Raw genomic sequence first — 23,594 nt, 5'->3', positions numbered from 1 at the left:
CAACATGTGGTTTCTTTTATCCAAGGAGGAACGTCAATGACCAAGGAGAATCAGAATTCTGAATCTTTTCAGCAGGGATTCTCTATAAAAGCAAAGCACCCAGAGCCAAACACAGGCAGGTTTGCCCCGTTCCCAGTATTATTGTTATCTGAGTTATTGCAAATTTGAGGTAAGAATGATACCCTGTTTTTGAAAACTTGATATTGAAATTCCTTCATTCAGAATTCTAAGACTATTAGAAATATAACTCCACATTACTGGTCCTTCTGTTCTACTTCTGCACTAGATTTCATTTACATCTTTACATTCCCTATGTAGATTCTAGCTATATCTGGACCCCTCTTGTAATCTGTACTATTTATGCACTTACAGCTCCACTGTCCTTCCATTTATTTTATGCACTTGCTGTATACCTCCACCTTAGTCATCTGTCCTATACCCTGGATGCTCTGGCACTGTGCATACAGTTTGTCTTATTCTTCGGCTGTTAAATTCATGGCAGGTTGACTGTTTCACTTTCTTTTTATTACAAGTCTGCTTCAGCCTCTCTTTGTCTCTTTCTCTGTGTCTCACACACACACACACACACACACACACACACACACACACACACACACACACACACACACACACACACACACACACACGCACACGCACACACACACACACACACACACACACACACACACACACACACACACACACACACACACACACGCGCGCACACACCTCTTCAGTCTCTCATGGTGATCTAAATATGTGATTTTCTCATTTATTGTAAAATGCCTGCTTGTTTTACATTTCACAGCTCTTATAGCCCCTTTTTTCACCTCCATTCTTTATCTCACACTGCAGTAAATTCTTCAAGAACTCTAAAAAGCTAGTCTGTCAAACTTTGAAAGAAACTTTTCCAGGTGCTCTCTATCTCTCTCTTCCAGTTGCTTCATTTTTTCTAGTCCTCCAGAGTAGCACTACCATCATATAATATCACCTCCCTGTTCCTTGGACTCAGTCTTCTACCATTTTGATATTATCTGTACTCCTTTACTTTGTTCGCTTCTCCAACTCATAACCCCCTTAAATCTTTTATTCTTCAGCTCACACATACTAGCATCTGGTCTGCAGTTTCAGTCCTACTTGTCCAGTGGCCATATGTCTGAATCTGTGCAGCTAACTCTTTGATGACTCTTGGTGGTAGCTAGTCTATTCCTATAACCTCTATCCCATCAAGCTGCTTTTATGGCCTGAATGACACAGGGGTGCTGTTTCCTTTGTATGATAAGAGTCAGTCTGAGCACTGATGAACTAGAATTTTTCCCTTTTTTCTTCCTTCAGTATATCTTTTCATATTATGTGCATTCACCTAGTAGAGCTCGCTTCAGAATTAAAAGCCATTTAAGTCATGGACACTAAACTGCGGAAACATTCTAGTTGTCATTACAGGGTCTTCAACGAACAATTTTGCTGTCTGGTTTCACTAATCCCCGTCTGTACCTCTAAACTTAAGTTAACACGTGTTCTCCATTTTTCTCTACAAATGGTGCCAAGCACTGCCATGTAAACCATCCCTTTCCACCCATGTCATTATTAAGCTTTAAGCTTTTTAAGCTTTAAACAACCCCCCCCCCCCCCAGATCTGCTTTCCTGCTCCACTCTTCATGTTGTCATTACTGGCCAGTCATTGTGGTGAGTGACTTACTCTGCTTTGGGCTAAGTCATAATGTCAGGAAAGGAATCTGTGAATGGGTTCATAGTTCTTTTTATGACCTCCCCGTACCTCCTATGCAGCTTGCATATCTTCTCTTAATCCAGTTATGTTCTTAGACAAATCTGCCCATGTACCTTTCATTACCTCTAATACTTTTTAACATGCTTATTTGTATCATTAACAAAAAATAATTTACAACAATTTTGAAGGTGGTGTGCTTTCTACAAATATGTCAAAGTTGAAATCAAAAGTTGTAAATGCAAGAATATTGTTTTTTGCTTTAGTAAAATGTGTGGGCTTATGTCAGATGTTAATAATCTCCAAAGTTATGGAACCCTAGGTAAAAAACATATAGTCTGACACCATGGAGAATCTTAGATCCTTCTGGAAGGAGAAAATATTCTCATTAAAGGTGGTTCCATTTTAAGGAGCATCACCTTTTACATGTTTCCCTGACCTAACTTCACCAGCATATTTGGATAATTTTTATCTTAGTAGCTCATATAATGTCATAATCTGGAATAATATTTCTGTAGATTCACAATGAGTAAATTATGAGTATCCATCTCCACTTAGTTTGTAGACTCATGGCAAAGGGACCAGTCTGTGTCTTTTTTCCAAGCCCTGCCTAAAAGGCTCTCTATTGAAAAATAATCTTCCATGTAGGTCATTGCACATTATAACCAGTGCTACCACTAGTTCTATTACCTTCATCAAAGTTTAATTTGTATTACAGGGTTAATTTTCCATGTTTTTGAAAGCTGCAGTTGTTATCCTTTTACACAAAGGACTTGATGAGCTAAAATTATATAAGCTCATTTCTCTGCTCAATCTTGCAACTAAATGACTAGAAAGGGGTGCCTGCATCCAGTTTCCCTTCTATCTAGAGAGATAGAGTAGTCTGTCTGTTTGACAGAATATATTTAGAAAACACCAGAGTACAGACATGACATAATAAGAGTAAACAAGTACTTATTTACCACCACTGGTGCTGTCTATCATTGATTTTCCAAGATTTTAAAAATAAATCCTTCTCTTAAGGTCCAAGACAGTCTTAGAAAAATGGATCTGTCTAGCATTGATGCCACTTGCTTTATCAGCTACTTACACATCAAGCAACAGAGAAAGTCAGATGTGTTGATGTCTCTTCCAGCCTTATTTATCATCTATTGGGTTTCATAAGCCTTCATGCTGAGTCAATTTTTATTCATCTTAGCAGCAAACCAGGTATGACGTCTCTTTGGCAGCATGCACTTATTCAGCATTTCAATGACTTTGTCTTGCTTGAGGCTTTGTCTCACTTAAGTAATGGTTCCAAGTCAGCAACTGCATCCTGAACAGCTCTAAAATGAAGGTACTTCTACATGGGGGGGGGGGGACTAAGCAGTGGTAGAACATAGCTGCTAAAGATTATCATGAGTAGTGAAGAAGGTATCCCTGCTTCAAAAGATCTTAGCTTCTGTATGTATCAAAGCATCAACTTCACATATAATAATAAAAAAAACAGTCCCACCATAATTCATTTAAATTAGGACCCTTCCATCATTTATAAATCCTGTATGCAGGATGCCACATTAGTACAGGCTAAAGCCACTCTGCTCTGAGTAGCTCCCATGTGAAGTGGCAGTATTAATTTTCCTGTCCAGTGACTTGAAGAAACTTGAAGGTCCACATAATCTTGTTGCCAGACTTGTATTGGATTTTTAGTGGAGACACAACATGGGTAAGATGATGTCCTTCCATATCACTGTTATAGTATTCATTACCTAAGAGATCTCATGCCAAGGATAGCCCAATGTCTGGCCAGTATTCCAAAGTGTTTACATTCTCCCAGTGTCATACATCAACTGTATGCTCCCTGTCGAGGTATACGGCATAAAGATGACATACGCATGCTGGACACTCAGAACTTCTTTGCTGCCAGTGCGAATGCCATAGTTGAACGTCAGTCTGAATGCCCTATGCTAAGCTAGCTCCTATTGAGCCAGTTACAGATAAGTGCCTAGGTGGGCTTCCTTCTTTTTCTTTCTTTACTTGTGCACTTAGGGTTCATCTCATCAAGGAAGGGAAAACATCAGTGTGGGAGGCAGATTCCCCATAAAGTCCATCACAAGTAGGGTTTGTTTTGCCAAGGTGCTTCACACGATCATACCCAGTGTACCATTTTTCAGGCCTTTTGCCCAAAATGCTTTACAGCCATCTGTCCTCTCTATCTATTTATCTTGAGAACCGATGTCTCAAATTTTTACTCAGAATACCATGGCTGAGTCTACCCACTCAGAGGTTCAGCCATCTCCCAAAAAGAGAGCCAGGAAGTCTTGGTCTGATTCTTCTGCTGCTGTCCATCCTCTGTCAGATGTCTTTTTCAAGGTGAGTGAAGACCACGAAGACCATCAAGTGCAGACACCAATTTCCCCTGCTGCAACCCTATCAGAGGCCAAAATGGAATCAGCTTCTTGCATGTCCTCTGAGGCAAGGCAGATATCTATAGTAGAAGTTGAGGGGGAACCATGACTGTTCATTTCTGAAGGGTCTGGGGGGATTCCCCAGATTCTGGTGAGGGAAAAGACCCCTAGTACCCTCATTGAGTCTAGGCATGGGTCTGGGCCTCCTAGGTTGGTTTGAGCAGACATCCCACCAAAGAAGAAGCAAAAAACAAAGCACATTCCTGCCATCACCAAGGATTTGCAAAGCAAATGGTAGGATTTTACTCCGGACTTGTTCAATACCCTGATAGCCTTAAGACTATATATTTTCCTGCTTCTCCTTGGTCCTCTACTCCAGCTAAAAGGACTTGAGAGTCTAATTCTTCAGATGAGGAGGTGGATTTGGGAGATGAGCTGTTGGTCTACTCCTCACATATTACCTCTCCTTTAGACTTAAGGTCTAAAGAAAGAGGATTCCTTAAGTCCTAACTCTCCCTTTGAGGAGTTGTCCTTTGGGAACACAGCAGTTTGCATGATGTGTTTTTTTTTTAAGTGGGATTGCTTACAAGTCTGATGTTCAAAGGAGGTATTATGAGTTGTTGCAGATGGAATCCCCTAAACTTTCTACTGTCCCCCCAGTTTTAGATGTCTTGTTGGATGTATTTGCAGCTACTTCTTTGGCTCCTGATTTCCAAACTCCATCCCCTAGGAAGCCTGAATGTTATTTTATGGTATGGAAATCCTCTGCCCCCCCCCCTTCTCAGGTCTTCCTCAGCCTCCTCCAGATCAACTTTCTAATTTTTCTGGAGTTCTGCAGGATTTATTGGATCAGGGCACCATTCAACTGGCTCCTGTATCCCAAAGAGGCACAGGGTTTTACTCCAGAATGTTTCTGGTTCCTAGAAAACAGGGATCATAAAGACTGGTCCTAGACCTTTCCTTCTTAAATACTTTTCTAAATATTCCTTCCTTTTTCATGCTTTCCCTCCAGACTCTGTTTCCCTCTTACGTCCATAGGCTTTTCTGGTATCCATAGACCTAAGTGACGCTTATCTTCATATTCCCATTCACCCTCTATTCAGAAGGGTTTTACATTTCTCTGTTCCTTCCTCACATTTTTAGTTCCATGCTTTGTCCTTTGGTCTTTTTATAGCCTCAAGGATTCTCACCAAATGTCTGGCCCCTGTCATAGCCTTTTTCAGGCTTTAGGTAATCCAGATACTCTCATATCTGGATGATCTGCTTCTTCAGACTCCCTCCCATCCATGATTTTGCTAGAACTGAACTTCACCATGTTGCTTCTGTGCAATGTGATATTCCCCATCAGTCTCAAGAAGTCCAATCTAACTCCTTCTCAAGACCACATTTTTTCTGGGATGCAGAATTCAGACCATTCAAATGTCAGCTTTTCTTCTTGCTTCCAAAGTTCTGCCTCTGACAACCTGCACTCACTCAGTCTCTGCTTCTCTCAACTCTGCAAGGGAATTTCTCTGAATCCGGAGATTTATTTATGGCACCTACCATTCCCTTTGCCAAACTTCATTTCAAAAAACTTCACCAGTACCTAAAAACAGTTTGTTTCCAGAATTGCCATCCTCTGGAGTTTCCAGTTCCCTTACTTCCATGTCTTAAACTCAAATTTCACTAGTGGATTCAGCAGGTTTCCCTCAGCCCAGGACTACCTTTTTAGACTTCTACCCCTATGCAAGTGCTGTTCACAGATGCTTCTGATCTGGTGTGGGGAGCCTCTTCCAACAATCTCAGGGTTTAGGGTCAAAATTCAGACCCCATCAACATAAAAGAAATGAGGGTGCTCATTCTTGCTCTTTAGACCTTCTCTTCTCTTTTGTCTCCAGGCCTTTTAAAGGTCTTTACAGAAAACAACACAGTCACATGGTACATCGACAAACAGGGGGGCACAAGGTCTTATATTCTTTGCAGACTATCCTTTCAAGCCTGTGATTTGGCTATCTGCCATCAGGTAACTCCTTGAAGTGATTTACAGTCTTTCAGAACATGACCTTGTGGCTGACACCCTGAGCAGGTCCAAGACACAACCTCATGAATGGATGATTCATAGAGAGGTGTTTCTGAACTTAGAACATTAGTGAGTGGAGGACTTCTCAGGTGTATCTTTTTGCCAACCTTCTGAACAGGCAACTTCCTTGCTTCAGTTCCAGAATCCCAAGTCCTCTGACTTGGAAGGTGGATGCCATGTCTTTCTCATGGAAGGGTATGGCTCTGTATGCTTATCCTCCTCTTGCGCTACTTCTCTGGGTCCTACACAAGATAAGAAAGGACTCTTACTCCCTTTTGGAGCAGACAGTACTGGCTTCCCCTTGTCTTTCACCTGGCCAGGAGCAATCATCACAAGTTACCTCACCAGATAGATCTTCTCATGCATGACAAGAGGTCTGTCATTCACCCTCACTTGTCCACTCTTCAGTTGACACTTTGGGTGATAGGATTTTGATCCCATTTAGACACAACTTTCTGAGGATGTGCATAGGGTACTGCAGGAGGCCAGGAAACCTACTACCAGAAAATCCTATATGACTAAATGGAAAAGATTTTCTGTTTGGTGTCTCAAGCTTTATCAAGATCCCTTTGGTCCTTTCTTACTTGTGTGAACTGCTCCATGCTGGTCTAACATATTCTTCTGTTAAAGCTCAGTTGTTAGCAGTCTCTGCTTGTCTGCCTTTGAACCCACCACTGGCCTCTTGTTTTGAGGTCAAACAATTCCTTAAAGGCTTCCTTCATATCAGGCCACAAGAAAACGTGTTCCTCCCTTTTTGGATCGTAATTTTGTTCTTGAAAAATTGACTAAGGCTCCTTTTGGGCCTGCTTCTTCTTCTTCTTCTTCTTCTTCTTCTTCTTCTTCTTCTTTGCATTACTGTACCTGGAAAACTGCTTTATTGGTTGCCCTTACTTCATCTAGGAGAGTGTCTGAACTTCAGGCTTTTATGGAATCTCCTCCCTTTTTGACTTTTCATGGGGACAGAGTGTCTTTGTGTACTAATCATTTTATGCCCAAGGTGGTCAATCAGCTGTCTTTTAATTAGTCTATCCAGCTTCCTTCTTTTATTTCCTTCTCCAGAATATGCTACTGAGAAGGTTCTTTACACCTACATAGACAGCTCAGATATCTGCAAATCTGAGCAGCTTTTTGTTTGTTTTCATTCTAGAACATTGAATTTGGTGGTTTCTAAGCAAATCATCTCCTCCTGAATTTCTAAGGCCATTTCCTTTTGTCATTCTTTTCATGGTAAATGTCTGTTTGAGTTCAAGCTCATTCTCCAAGGACAGTAGCCTCTTCTGGAATTTTCTTCAAGGATTAGATACTAGATCCATCCTTGAAGCTGCTACTTGGCCCTTGGTCCGCACTTTTACTAAACATTTCAACTTGGATGCCATTTCGAGAGCCAGAGTAGAATTTGCAAGGGCTATCCTTCATGGGTTTGTGGAGGACTCCTCTGTGCCTTCCTCCAACCATCTTTTACAGTAGCTCTGGTACTCTACCAGAGGTGATGAATACTGCAACAGTGATATGGAAAGACATAGTATAGTTGTGTAAAATTGTACCATAACAGTAGATGTCCTTCTTTTCACTGTCAGAAGCATTCAGACCCTCCCCCCTGCTCCCTTATTTGTCTTTCTTCTGTTGGGAACACTTTGCTGAGCGAGGGAGTCTTTACCATTTTATCCTATTTTTTCTTCTGTTTTTCTTTCCTCCCAGATGTGCATGTTCTCCTTTCTACTGAGGTTGCTCTAGCTCTCATGTGGCACTTCATTCTGAGTATCCAATATGCATACACCACCTTTATTTTCTATGTCTAGGTGGGGAGCGTATGGTCAACATGCAATGCTGGGAGGATGTAAAGGCTTTGGCATACTGGCCAGATGTTGGGCTGTTTTTGGCAGGAGATCCCTTAGGTGGGAATACTGCAACAATGAAAAGAAGGACATGAACTGTTACAACAAGATTTTATACAGCTGTACTTTCTGCTTTATATAAGGTTGATCATGTTATGATAAGATTTTATACAGCTGTACTTTTTGCTTTATATAAGATAGCTCACCTTAAATACATCTATTCTTCTTGTATGGGTCATATACAACTTTATCCCTCTGTTGATGCCTAGCTAGAATTTTCTTATAATCTGACTCATAAAGAAACTTTACAAATTCAGATTGCCTCTCCTTTCTGGGCTTTGAAATAGGCTGAATACAGGTGAGAATGTGCATAATATTTCAACTTAATAGGATCCAGAAGTCTAGAATTGTTTAAGCTTGGATTCTTTCTTTTGTGTCTTTTCTAATTTACATTGCACTGTACGCAATGCCCCTCTTCATATTCTGGTTAACATTTTGCATCTTATCTAACTTCTTCTTTGCCTAGCCATCCCCACTGTGTGTGTATTCACACACACACACACACACACACACACACACACACACACACACACACACACACACACACACACACACACACACACACACATATATATGTGTATGTGTGTGTGTGTGTGTTTGTACATACATACATATATATATATATATATATATATATATATATATATATATATATATATAAATCCCAAATGAAATGGTGCACGTGAACATACTGAGTAGGTGCACGAAGTAAATAACATAGATACCCAACAGTTCTTCAGCACTCCAAGTGAAATAAAACAAATGGAACAGCCATGGTAAAGAGAAGTTTAATTAAAGCATTGCCTGCATCAATAACACAGACCGGTGACCGGTTTTGCCTAAAGCATCATCAGTGTGTGATTTCAAAGGCAGAAACCCAGATTTAAATACTGAAAAAGTACAGGCACAAGCAGCAAATATTTAAAGGTGCAGACACTAATAATACAATTCAACACAGTTCCCCAGTCATTTCAGTACTGTTTCACTTAAACATAAAATATTAAATGATAAGGAACGTCGATGGTTGTGAATTTGGGGGCCCTTTTTAAACCTGGTTTAAATGACCAATGGCAATTACACTCAAGTATATCATATAGATGTATAGAAACAAGTCATATAGCTTTTTTACATATTAAATTAATGTGGGGTTAGTTCAAAATAGATTTAACACACTACTAATGTTGATACTATATTATAATTTACCAACCATATGTTATAGATCTCAATATATAGGCACTGAGAATAGAATGTTGGTATATATATTTAGGGGATTTTATACAAGAACTTTTTCATATACACTATAGTATAAGCCTGTATATACATTCTATATATGTGTGTGTATATATTTGTATATGGGTGTGTACTTTGTACACACTCTGTGTGAGTGTATGCATGTGTACATGTATGTATATATGTGTATGTGTATATATATATATATATATATATATATATATATATATATATATATATATATATATACATATATATATATGTGTGTGTGTGCGTTTATATGTGTATGTATGTGTATATATGTATATAGGTATATATTTTTTTATATTTTCTATACATTGGTTGGGTAGTATTTGGTTATATAATGACATGGGTTTCTATTTTGCATTTATGACTTTTGTTCCATAAAGCCCCTGTTGAGTGCTGTTTGTTTGGTTTTATGGGTTCTTGTGGTGTTGTACATTAGGTTTTGTTTAATTAATTTTGATTGAGTTTGGGGAGTGTGTGTGTATACATATGTTTAGATGTATAATTATTAGTTTATTTGTGTCAGTATTGAAATTACTGGGGAACTGTGTTGAATTATATTATTAGTGTCTGCACCTTTAAATATTTGCTGCTTGTGCCTGTACTTTTTCAGTATTTAAATCTGGGTTTCTGCCTTTGAAATCTCACACTGATGATGCTCTGTGTTATTGATGCAGGCAATGCTTTAATTAAACTTCTCTTTACCATGGCTGTTCCATTTGTTTTATTTCACTTGGAGTGCTGAAGAACTGTTGGGTATCTATGTTATTTACTTCGTGCACCTACTCAGTATGTTCACGTGCACCATTTCATTTTGGATTTATGTAATTTTGGAGTGCTGGTACGTACAATTGGTAGTTCCATCAGTCGGATGAGCTTGGAAATATATTGGAGGTGATATTTATGTTTATCACAGACTGAGAACAGCTAGCGTTTGGATCGAAGTGTGAAGACACAGGATTCTGCATCAAAATGGCAGCAGGCACGGATTTTAGGGCGTATTTGGACAAACTAGCAGTGGATAAGGATGACTGTGCTTTTTTACTGCAACTACTAAGGTGCGGGACATGATCAATATGAACAATGGGGCAGGTCATTCGGACTTGTATGATTTGTTTAGATAGTTAACTGAATCTTCCAAAAAGGTACTTTCATATGTGTGGCATTGCAAGCTTCTTAAAGCCTATTTGTCATCTAAAATTGCTAGATGGAGAAATTATGCAGAAAAGGAGGGCCATACAACAGCTGCTTGTTGAATATTATGAAAAACAGTTACCAGATCTTTGTTAAAACTTGAACATGTCAATGCTCCTAATTATCAAGATTTATATACACAGTTTGTCATGGACACTGATAAGTATGGTAAAGATTTGTGTAAAAGAAAACTGAATAAATATCAGAGGGATGTTAATGATTTTAAATCGGCAAAAGTTTATTCCTGGAAGAAACAGAGGTGTGGGGTAAGATTTTCAGAAGATAAAAATATCCCAAGGCCGAAATGAAAAAGAGTTAAATCTATTCTTAGGAGACAAGATACTTCATCCAGTGCCTCAGAGTTTTCTTCCAGTATTTCTAATACTGATGATGCCTGTTATCACTTATCCAGCCTCCAAGCGACATAAAATCCCTTTAGGAGGGCAGGCCACAAGCATCGTAGAAAAATCCATACAGAAGATATTCCAGGACAGTCTGCATTAATGATGAACGTTATTTCTGATTCTGATGTTCAGGATGTTAATGATGTTAATAACTTAGTCATTAACCTAACAAATTATACTTTTTCATCTAGTGAACTCAGTGTGTTAAATAAAGGTCTGGGATTTGTGCCATCTTTTTATGTGTCTCCTTATGATACAATAAATGATGTTAAAAACTTCTGTAGAAATTTAAATTTGAAATATTGTTTTGCACATAAGGAAGGGGCTTTGGAACCAACTGTTCCAGAGGGTTTTCGGTTTAAAAAATCAGAGTTTATGCCTCCCTATCATAGTACCATAAAAACCTTTGAACAGTTGGTTTTAAAGGATCTACATGTCAATCAATCTAGTAATTTTTGTTCTGGCATTGATAATTTAACTCCTTTGGAGAAACAGGCTGTCACATCCTTGGCAAATAATGAACATATAGTGATAGTGGGAGCAGATAAAGGGGGAGCAGTTGTAATATGGGAGAAGGAACAATATTTACAAGAGGCTCAGCGTCAGTTATCTGATACAGGTTTTTATTCTATCAAGTCTACCAATCCCACACTAGAATACAAACTGGAGATTGACAAATTTCTTGATGTGGCTAAGGATCAAGGGGTAGTCACACCCTCTTTGTTGTTACAGCTGAAGGTTGAAAATCCATTACCTCAATACTTCTACTTGGTCCCCAAGATTCACAAAACACTTTATAATCCACCTGGACATCCTATCGTGGCAGGTAGAGGCTCATTAATAGAGCCTTTGTCTGAATATTTAGAGTTTAAGCTGAAACAGCTGCTTCCACTGGTTACAGCTAGGATTAGAGATACAAAACAATTTTTGTCCTTGATGGACAATTTGCAAGTTTTGACTACAGATTATTTTTTTCCCCAAGTCTTAATGACAAGTTATAAAACTTTTATTAAGTTTTGATAAAATGTCCAGTTATTATTTTATAATTCAAAAAATTTTTTTGAATACATTCAATTTTTGTTGTTAATTTCTATATTTTCATATACACAATATTTTTTATACATATGTATATATGTATTTTATTTGCACAACTTTTTTCTGGGTTTAACAGGAAATTGTGTCATTATTTGCTTTATTGGTTTCAATATTTAAATGCAGTCTGTCAACCACACATCATGTATAGCCACTGAGGAAAGCTATAAGCTGAAACTGGTCTGGTTCTAATAATAAAACATTTTTGTTTCTATTTCTGCTTCATTCCCTGGTGCTGGCCTTTTTGTTTGTTAATACTCAAGTTACTGTGGCTCGTGCACCTGCCGTACTTGCTAGCATATTTTGTTTCCGAGATTATTTGGGGACCTTAGATGTTCAATCACTGTATACCAGTATTCCGCATGAAGGGGGAATCAGGGCCATAGAATATTGGATGACACAGTCCAGTTTGTTTAGTGAGCATAGGTTCATAGGTTCATAGGTAGATACTAGGCTATCTGCCCTAGGGCATTTATAAGCCTAGCCAGAGTGTATTTGGCTTCCGCCTCCCTATTAGATTAGCCTACTGTGCCTCTGTAAAGTAGGTCACAGAAGGTACCCTTTTAAGATTAGTTTACTGTGCCTCTGTCTAGCAGGGACACAGAAGAGATCTCAGGGGTGAATTTGCGATTTCCCATCCAGTCCAATATATTTATACTGCTCCAATATGTTTTGAAAGCAAACTTACCATGTGGCGTAGATACCTGGATGATTGTTGGTTGTGTGTGGGGGGGTGACCACACAGACTGGCTGGAATTTGTGGAATTTCTTAACACAAATATATATGGTATTAATTTTATTGGGGGTATTAATATCCAGGAGGTTGAATTTTTGGATGTTAAGGTCAGAAAAATAGAAGATGTTACTTTGGTTATTGACCTTCATAGAAAATTGGGGCAACATTTTTCAGCCTTCAAAAAGAGCAGACAAGTGAGTTCTAAATCTATAACAAGTGGAGTAGGTAGCACTTACTGCGGTTCTTGTAAATATTGTAAACTGATGGCGAAAACTAAGAATTTTACCTCAGTGAATACCAAGAGGGTGTTTGACAATATCTCATAAAATGCAGCAGCACATGGGTCATTTATATGGCTGTATGTCAGTGTGGGGCATTTTATGTAGGCCAGACCTCTTGTACACTAAAACAAAGAATTGCCCTTCATATCAGTGATATAAAGTGCCAGCGAGCTCAAAGTGCTTTATACAAACAGAAGATACTTCATACTACAGCACATTTTGTGTTTGTGGGCTTAGATATGGTAGTTATGCAAGACAACAATGTTTCACTTAAACATAAAATATTAAATGATAAGGAACATCGGTGGATTGTGAATTTGGGGGCCCTTTTTAAACCTGGTTTAAATGACCAATGGTAATTACACTCAAGTATATCATATAGATGTATAGAAACAAGTCATATAGCTTTTTTACGTATTAAATTAAAGTGGGGTTAGTTCAAAATAGATTTAACACACTACTAATGTTGATACAATATTATAATTTACCAACCATATGTTATAGATCTCAATATATAGGCATTGGGAATATAATGCTGGTATATATATGAAGGGGGTTTTATACAAGAACTTTTTCATATGCACTATAGTATAAGCCTGTATATACATTCTATATATGTGTGTGTGTATATTTGTATATGGGTGTGTACTTCATACACACTCTGTGTGAGTGTATGCATGTGTACATGTATGTATATATGTGTATGTATATATATATATATATATATATATATATATATATATATATATATATATATATATATATAGATATGCATTTATATGTGTATGTATGTGTATATATGTATATATGTATATTTTTTTTATATTTTCTATACATTGGTTGGGTAGTATTTGGTTATATAATGACATGGGTTTCCATTTTGCATTTATGACTCTGTATTTTGTTCCATAAAGCCCCTGTTGAGTGCTGTTTGTTTGGGTTTTTATGGGTTCTTGTGGTGTTGTACAATAGGTTTTGTTTAATTAATTTTGATTGAGTTTGGGGGAGTGTGTGTGTGTATACATATGTTTAGATGTATAATTATTAGTTTATTTGTGTCAGTATTGAAATTACTGGGGAACTGTGTTGAATTATATTATTAGTGTCTGCACCTTTAAATATTTGCTGCTTGTGCCTGTACTTTTTCAATATTTAAATCTGGGTTTCTGCCTTTGAAATCACACACTGATGACGCTTTAGGCGAAACCGGTCACCGGTCTGTGTTATTGATGCAGGCAATGCTTTAATTAAACTTCTCTTTACCATGGCTGTTCCATTTGTTTTATTTCACTTGGAGTGCTGAAGAACTGTTGGGTATCTATCTATCTATCTATCTATATATATATATATATATATATATATATATATATATATTTATACACACACACACACACACACACACACACACACACACACACACACACACACACACACACACAAAACACACACATGGATGCATTACTTTGAGCTTTTCTTCCCTGCAGCTTAACTTCTTTGGACTGTGTCTTGCCTCTTCACCCCAAACAGTCACTGCATCATTGCACAATACACTGATAACTGCTGATAATATTACCTTGCCCTTCTGTGCTCACTCAGTCATAACATGCTTGTCCTTCAGCTCCACCTCTAGCTCTTCCTCAAGGTATAGGCCTATTATTATGCTACACTAATGCACCCATTTACTTATTTATTTTATCTGAAGTTTAACTGAATTAGAGTTTTGTACCAGTCCTTGAATCTAGCTTGTTAACTTGATTTGATGACTGGTACAAAACCCTTTTCAGCATCACTCCAGGCCATAAGTAGCACAAACATACCTCTCAACATGGAAACATCAAAAATCTTGACAAAGGCCCACAAAAAGTAGGTACAAGTGGCCAAAAACCTGGACATTGATTAACATAACATTTGCATATGCAATCATATAACCCTGCCCATGCCAATGGAAGTGTGGGATATCAACATGGAGATTGAAGTCATTAAACTATAGTGAATAATGGGAGACATTTGAATTTCAGACTTCATATCCCTCAGAAAATACAAAATAATGCAAAACCTGTTATTCTGCAAATTATATTTAAAATCTGTTGTCAGCAAAGCAATATACACCATCTTCCAGGGTTTTAAAGCACATAATAATTAAATATAAACAATCATAACCATACTCTATGGGTGAAGTGAAGTCCACATAAAAGAAGTACAATGACCACAGATTAGCTACACTGTATATGCAATTTATGTGAAGTTCTAAGGAGCAGTAATTATTCCAAATACAGAAGTCGGCATTTTCCAGAAAAGTAATTCAGTTCCTCTAATTACTAAGTGATCTCCCGAATTAACACCTATGTTTCATGTAATTAATCTTGTACCTGCCAATGCTGAAGGAAAAGACATACACTTTTTTTACTTATGTACTGCAGTGCATAAGACTGCTTTAAGTACCTGTGAGTTTCAGGAGTCAAGGTAGCTAAACAAGGAATTTGGATTTACAGCAATCTTCTTTCAGCTGGCTCAGACATATTCTCAGACTAGCTGTTAGAGCAACAACACACCAAGATTCAAAGTTAAAACCACAATATTTAAAATGTATTCATAATCATAGCAGGATTAAAACCGTTTCGCAACTTTGGGTTGATGATTCAGACATACTACTCTGCAGCTATAAGCCTTCAAACATGCTGAAAATGGCAATGAAACAGAAAGGCGATAGGGAACAGGGATGACTCCACAAGTACTTAAGGTTACTCTCTTCAAATAACTGTCTACAGTGAAGTCGGTTACCGTTACAGTCATTATAGAGCCACATTCGCTAACTTGCCTGAACCACTCTAGTGCTTTTCAAGAAGGCCACCAGTACATTCTGTGTAACAAAATTCTGCACAAGACAACTTGCAGCAGTTTTATTATGGCTATTTTTTTTTATTTTAATAAATTACTTAAAACATATTTTCTTACCTTCTCTTTTAGTAGTCCAAAAATGTGCGCACTTTTTCTTTAAAAATAAAATGCAATATATTGCATTTACAGCAAGATTATTCTAACTGTAGAGCAGACAACAGTGGGTGATGATGTGAATGTCAACAACTGGTTAAAGTTACTGTTTCAAAAATGTCCCTCCGCCATTGGTGTTTACTGATCTTTCTTTGCAGGTGAGGCATTTCATTCCTCCGAAATCTGAAGGTTTTGTTCCTGCCTGGGCCACTAAGTGCCAGTCAAAACCTTCCTCGTTTAGTGCAGAATCACTTTAAGAATACCAGAAGTTCATGTGTGGTGGTAATAATGATTTCCCCTGATGTGAGTTTGAGCCCAGTGGGCCTAAACTATTGTCTGGTAGTTATTGCAAAGAATTAAGTTGCTGAGCTGTTAACAATTCAACCTACATTTAACTACTGTGTGACTGCAAGTCACTTTATCAGACAGTGCTTTGAGGCTACAAAGAATTTGGGCTGGTCTCCTTAATGGTCTTCTGGATCACATACCTAATAACTAACCATGATGAATATGATTCAGTATTATTTACTATAGATGGGCGGCACAGTGGATAGTGTTGTTTCCTGGTTCGATTCTCAGTTGGGGAAGCCTTCTGTGTGGAGTCTGCCTGTCCTCCCTGTGTTCCTGTGGGTTATCTCCAGGTGCTCTGGTTTGGTGAATCCTAACTTGGCCCTAAGTGGTACTGTGTGTGTTCGAGTGGGTGGTGTGGCAGAATTACTGATGTAAACCATGGCTCTAGATTATTGTCACTGTCGAAGTGATGACACCCTGATCCCATGTGCAGGAATGGGAAAAGGGGTTGTAGATGGATAGATTATTTATACAGATGCCTGTTAAAAAACATAAGATAGACCCTCAAAATGAGGCGCACTCATAATTAACTGAGAAATATTGGCTGTTCTAAAAAACGTTGATTAAACCTAACAAAACAAAGCAGCAGAAAATTAAGAGCATCTAGGCTTATGTATGTGCAACTTTGAGGAAGCATTACTGTTACAAAGTAAAAGTAATATTAATTGTTTTTCTTGTCCTTTCCTACCTCTTAATTCTGGCTTTATTCATCTGTCACCTCTATATGCATTGAGCACCCAAACCAAAGTGTTTTCCCTTAGCTGACGGAACTTTTCGTTTGTTTGCAAATGCAGTACAACAGCATGAAGTAATGAGTCTGCACAGTAATGAACTGTGAGGAAGAATAATAGATGAGCAGTGCAGACTAGGAAGTAATGGGCAAAGAGAGCTATTAAACTGCACCCTGTGGAGAAATGGAAGAATATTAAAAACAAATATGTCTAGAAGAGCGAAGGAAGAGTGTAAGTGGTTCTACACATCATGATCACAGATCATAACATGCATGAGAAAGGCTACACAGTGTAAAAAGTCACTAGAAAGGTTAAAAAGGGTCAATCCAACCAGTTGGGAAGGGGTAGTAGTGATGACTGATGAGATGTAAGTGACTGAGGAGTGGAATATAACTGCATTAGAATTTCTGAAAGCTAAACTTGCATATGCTAGGTTGTTTTTGACTTACTGGCAGGACAGACACTGCAGCTGCAAAATGTGAGCAGGGAGCATAACTTTCTGTCACATGATATGGTTTTGGGAACTCCCAATTTACAGAGATCTTATTAACATAGTAGTGTTGTCTTGAGAATCAACTGTAGCCCAAGTACCCATTGTTCATCATGCTTTAGTTTTAGCGATACTATCTTCAAAATATTTTGTAGTTTCTCTTGTCTGATAGTTTTGTGTGTGTGTGTGTGTGTGTGTGTGTGTGTGTGTGTGTGTGTGTGTGTGTGTGTGTGTGTGTGTGTGTGTGTGTGTGTGTACGCACATACTGGGGGTTGCAGTGGTGCAAGTTAAATACAACACTTTGTAGCTGATGTTAATAATGGGTGATTTTGTACCACTTTTACAGTCAGGTGCCATGCCTAAGGAAGTTTCACTTCAAAAATTGTGAATTAAAGAGGCCACTGGGTAATTCAGTGGTACCCCATTATTTTGCCCTCAAAATCAGTAAATACCAAGGAATTTGGTACGGCTGAGAGGTATAACACAAAACATATTGGAAATATACTGTGTAAACAGACCGTAATATATATGTTGGCACACATATTCAATACAGCGTTTACCAAGTTAAATATATCACTGTAAGCAGTAATAAAAGCTAACTTTCTAAGATTTGCAAAGATATAATATAAAAAACATTTACAAGAATATTATTGTTTTCAACAAGTTAAGTTAGCAACAACACTTGTTAGAATGTCTAATGGTAATGCTTGCATGGGTAAATGAAGTTAACCATTGTCTTTAAACACCATTTGTGTTCATGTTTAATGTGTTCCTTTAGTTATTTCTTAACCTGAAAGAACTCTTGTAAGGAAGTAATTTGAATATGAAGGCTATTCCATGAGGCAGATGCAAGCCTGAATAAAGTTTTTAAATACAGATGATCAGGGAGATGATTTTTATTACATAACGCTGCAATAGATTTTATGCTAAAAATGTTCATTTTGTTTTTCGTGGGCTCCTGCATCTAACTGTCTGTATGTCTTATTTTCTAATACCTGATACTCAGTAACACTTGCTGTCTCCTCCCACCTTTTTTCTAGAAACACCAACCATCAAACTCAAGCACAAGACACTTCTTTTACATAAAAAAATATCAAAGAATCATCTCTATTAGAACAGGAGTAAGAACAAGCCAGAATTGGCACAGTGTAGTTGCAACTACATTCCCTTGATGCTCATAGGTAGCATTTTAATTTTAAGTTCTGAGCTAGGCTGTGTTCCAATCAGTTTTTGAAATGGGAGAGTCTGTCACACTGTTTTTCTTTTAATGGGGACATTAAGTAACCAGTGTTATTTCTGTAACATTCCCCTTGGCAGTCCCTTACATGTTATATCTGTTTCACCTTACATGACTCTTCATGAAGTGATGAACTGCTCTAGGATAGCACACTGTCATAGGTGAGCTACCTTTGCCCTGGAAAATGATGTTTGGACAACTTTTCATTTTTAATTAACATTTTTGGCAATAGTTTGTTTTTAGAAGCCTTTAAGCCTTTTTTGTTGCTTCTTTCATTTACCTGCTCTTCATCCTGCAAACATTGGATTTAGTAGCACTCCCTTGCCAGCTGAACATCTGAGCTGTGCATGAATGCAGGCATTGATTTCCAGAACGTACACTGTTTGTGCCTGTTTTGCTACCCGCCTGCTCCAGATGTGCTTCTTTTTACAATTACATAAGCCACACCTCTGAACACCCCTCTACAATTAAAATACACCCTAAAAGGGACATGTCACAAACTACTTACATTTCCTTACAAAAATAACTTCCACACTTAGTATACACAAAGTAAAACATTCTTACAGCTTACCATCTTTCTCATTTCATTTACCTGCTACCAGAAAACCATTTATTATACCAACTACAACCATTTCCCTACCAACTCTCAATATGCAAAATCTTTAGTTCCAATCATTGCTGGAAAACAAAAACTTAACTGTACCCAGCATTAGAAATTAAGACTACTAGAGTTCAATATAGTCTGGCAATAAAAAAATACAGATCTATTATCAAAACTTGTCTTAAAACTTTCTAACTACTCTCCATCCACTTCTATACACATTTTACTATGTGGAGACATAGAAACTAACTGAGGCTCTACCTACTACAACTCTCAATTCATCTGTTCACTCAACAGTATAACAATGTGCAATCGAAATGGTATGGGGTATTTGCAGTACATTATAGAACTCCACTCCTGGAGAGAACATCAAAATCCTGGCATCTTAACTGTTTTGGAAACCTGGCTGAAACCCCACTTAAGAGATGAAGAAATTCTGCTCCCAGACTTGACAGACAAATAAGATAAGGTGGCGGTGCATGTGTTATATTCTTTAATCCACTTACCACTCTAAGATCTACATTGCCACACTATATTCCTCCACAACCAAAGTCAAAAACATAATAAAATCATACAAACCATCTTACTACCATACATTAGTTAAGAATAACCAATACAACCAGAAACATTACTGGTCTCACATTAACAAACTACTTAAAACACCCTCTCCCTAATAAAACTGACTCTAGCATTGGCTCTGTCATTAACTCAGCTACTTCAGTATCCCTAACCTCACTAATAACCCCACTTCTGGCGCTGCTTCCCACCAGCACAGCCAGTACAAAGAGATTGTTACAAAAGCTAAATTCCACTGCCCTGGATCCTGACCATCTTCCCTCTGAATATCTTAAATTAGCCTCTAAAGCTATAGCCTACCCAGTGACCATTTGAATTAACTGATCCATCACTGAACTATTCATTCCAAACCTCTGGAAAAAATCTTACATAACACCAAGCCGCAAAGGTAGAACCCATAATAACCTATCCTAAAACAATCTACTGTTTCCTGCTCTGCATAGTTTTCATCTAGAATATAGTACAGAAACTGCCCTCCTATCCTTCTTAAACTACAACTATCAAACTAAAAACAGTGATGCCTTTACAATTGCCTTGTTCTTAGACTTATCCAGGGTCTTTGATATTGTATTCCATCCACTTCTGTTACATCGACTAATTAAAGTGAACCTTAGTACCAATACTGTAACTTGTTTTTTCAATGATCTTAAGCAATGATCTTAAGCAAATTAGCTAGGCTTAAAATGTCCTGCTATGGCAGCTAGCCTAGAACTTACCTATGAACCTATTTGTTTTCACTGGGAGTAACCCCACAGTCTGGACTATCTTTTTACCTAAATATCAGTCTATGGCTAGGATATGCTTGTCATGGCATATGAATGAAACCCCATATGTCTGCAAAGGTTTCAAAGTCTTTAGACTTGTAATTTGGCCTGTGATTTGACACAGTTTTCTCTGGAATATCATGTCTGCAAAATTTAGCTTCCATGTTCAAAAAGACTGCAGAAGACATTTTAGAATCAGCTATTCTAATCTGGGCTAGGCTTATAAAGGCCCCAGGGCCATTAGCCTAGTACACACCTATGAACTGTACCAAAGTTGTCCATTGGTCTTAATCACTCTCAGACTTCCTTCCAATCAGCATGGGTTTTCCACAGGGATCAATCCTAGGTTTAATCCTGTTTACCATCTTTGTCAATAAAATGCAAACCGTCATTCCCATTGCATCACTAATACAGTTTACTGACTAGTCATTATTAATCTGCTAAACTAACCAATTTAATGATCTCCAAATCTTCCAGGCAAAACATCTAGGAGTAATCTCAGATCACAAATTATATTTCGATAAACACATAGATTATGTAACCTCAGCACCGAATAAGAAGTTGGGTAGGTTATATAAATACAAGCCTTACTTAACAAGGATTACCCAGCTCAAGACAACCCAAACTTTTCTCCCTCCCACTTTACTGCACTCTTTCTCCATTCTAAGGAATAATCCTAAAACTCACCTTCACCAGTTAGAAATGACACACAACAAAGTTGCCAAACTTGTATGTAACTTTACAAGCCAAATTCATCCCTGTATTGCTCTCAGAAACATTGACTTCAACACTTAATTACACTAAGCCAACTAAAAAACACACATAAAATATTCTATAAACCTTATAGATGTCCATTCTTAACTAAGTTAAGTGTCCATACAAACTCCCAACACAAACCTCCACTCTCAAACTCACTACCTTCTGCTGTTATCTAGATCAAATAATCATATGGTGACTCGTTTAACAGCACCTACATTACCAAACTATGCAATGCTATTCTACTTGATCTCAGAAATGAAACTAACCAAAAAAAAAAATGTTAAAACATACCTTCAAACAAAATGGTCTTGCCCCTGTCTGAAGTCGCACATTACTTAAAACACGATTTCGTTTCTCATGTCTGCTTCTTACATTTTGTCACACTCTTGCTGGCTCTTCCCATTTTCTCTTGTAATAAATCACGTTGCATGCTGACCTACTCTTTCATATTCTCCTCCTTAGTTACCCTTAATTTAATTCCCATGCTTATTTATTTCTTTAACCTAGCCTTTATAATTCTTTCCACCAAACAATCTTTACATGTAAATAATCTTGTTGATCTAATGTCATTGTTTTATGTACACTTTGTTAACTAGACAATTTTGGAACTTTTCTCCTTTGGCTTCCACTGCAAATAGACTCTGCTCAGTCAGTCTAGTCTGGTTAACAAACCTAAAATAAATAACTAAATAGAAGCTTGACACCTGTACTACTACTATGTGAGAAAAGGAGAAATTTTTACTACTCTGCTTTAATGGCTTATGTAAGTTTGAATATATTTTAAAAACATTTGTAGAACTTTCCAGTCCTACTGCCATGCTTAATATTTTTTTCACCTTTGTGCATTTTTTACAATTATTACTATACAATAAGCACTGAACCTTTTCACCCATATCTGTCCTGTAAAATGTCATTGGACGCAAAGGTCTGTGTGTTTTATCTGTTAAAGTGCAATAAATACTCCCTTCTGTATGTCAGCTGCTAATATATTCTCTGTAGTAATAAACAGAATCTAAATGTTGTGTGTGTGCGTGTGTGTGTGTGTGTGTGTGTGTGTGTGTGTGTGTGTGTGTGTGTGTGTGTGTGTGTGTGTGTGTGTGTGTGTGTGTGTGTGTGTGTGTGTGTGTGTGTGTGTATGTGCAGAAGCGCATGTGTCTATCTCCATGAATCTGTGTGAGTGTGTGTGAACGTGTATGTGTGTATATCTCTCTCTCTCTCTATATATATATATATAGATATAGATATAGATATAGATATAGATATAGATATAGATATATAGACATAGATGTGGGTGTGGGTGTGTGTGTGTGAGTGGGTGTGTGTGTGTCTGAGTGTGTGTGTGTCTGAGTGTGTGTGTGTGTGTGTGTGTGTGTGTGTGTGTGTGTGTGTGTGTGTGTGTGTGTGTGTGTGTGTGTGTGTGTGTGTGTGTGTGTGTGTGTGTGTGTGTGTGTGTGTGTGTGTGTGTGTGTGTGTGTGTGTTTGTGTTTTTTGGAGGTATCTTGCTTTGATTTGCAACAGACTAATAAAGTAGGATTCACAAAGGTGCTGTTAAATGAACACCTACACTGCATCAAATTCTGTTTCAATATTAGAAACAATCTCCATACTCCTATGTGAGAAACAGTACCCACAGATCTCTACTTTTTATAATCATCTGACAGATTTCCACAGTGTTTGAAAGTAAGAAACCTACTTTAACAATGATCTCATAATGAGAGAGAAGCTCCAAGAGTATTTTTTTGATATGCAGTTGAATCTTATGGACAAATTAGTATATCAAAGCAGTCCCATTTACTGAATCATACTGCTTGTTGTGTTTGTTATTATGTATTTCAACCACAAATGGCAGTAATGCCGTGTGTTCTCCCTCAGCTACTTAAAATAGTCATGTTTCTTCATCACATCTTTTTGGTTTACTGCACTTTTGAATATATGGATTTTTTCCTCCTCCAAGGTTTTTTTAATTCAAGTCATTAATTTAAGAATCACTGCTTTCATTTGTTAAGGTGAGGAGACAAATCCTTCCACCAAGATTTATGGCTCCCTATTGAAATGTCAGCACT

The sequence above is a fragment of the Protopterus annectens genome, chromosome 6.part0, assembly GCF_019279795.1.
Source record: "Protopterus annectens isolate FY-2018-M chromosome 6.part0, PAN1.0, whole genome shotgun sequence".
Lineage (NCBI taxonomy): Eukaryota > Metazoa > Chordata > Ceratodontiformes > Protopteridae > Protopterus > Protopterus annectens.
The sequence above is the reverse complement of the archived record's forward strand: the minus strand, read 5'-3'. Positions refer to the sequence as shown.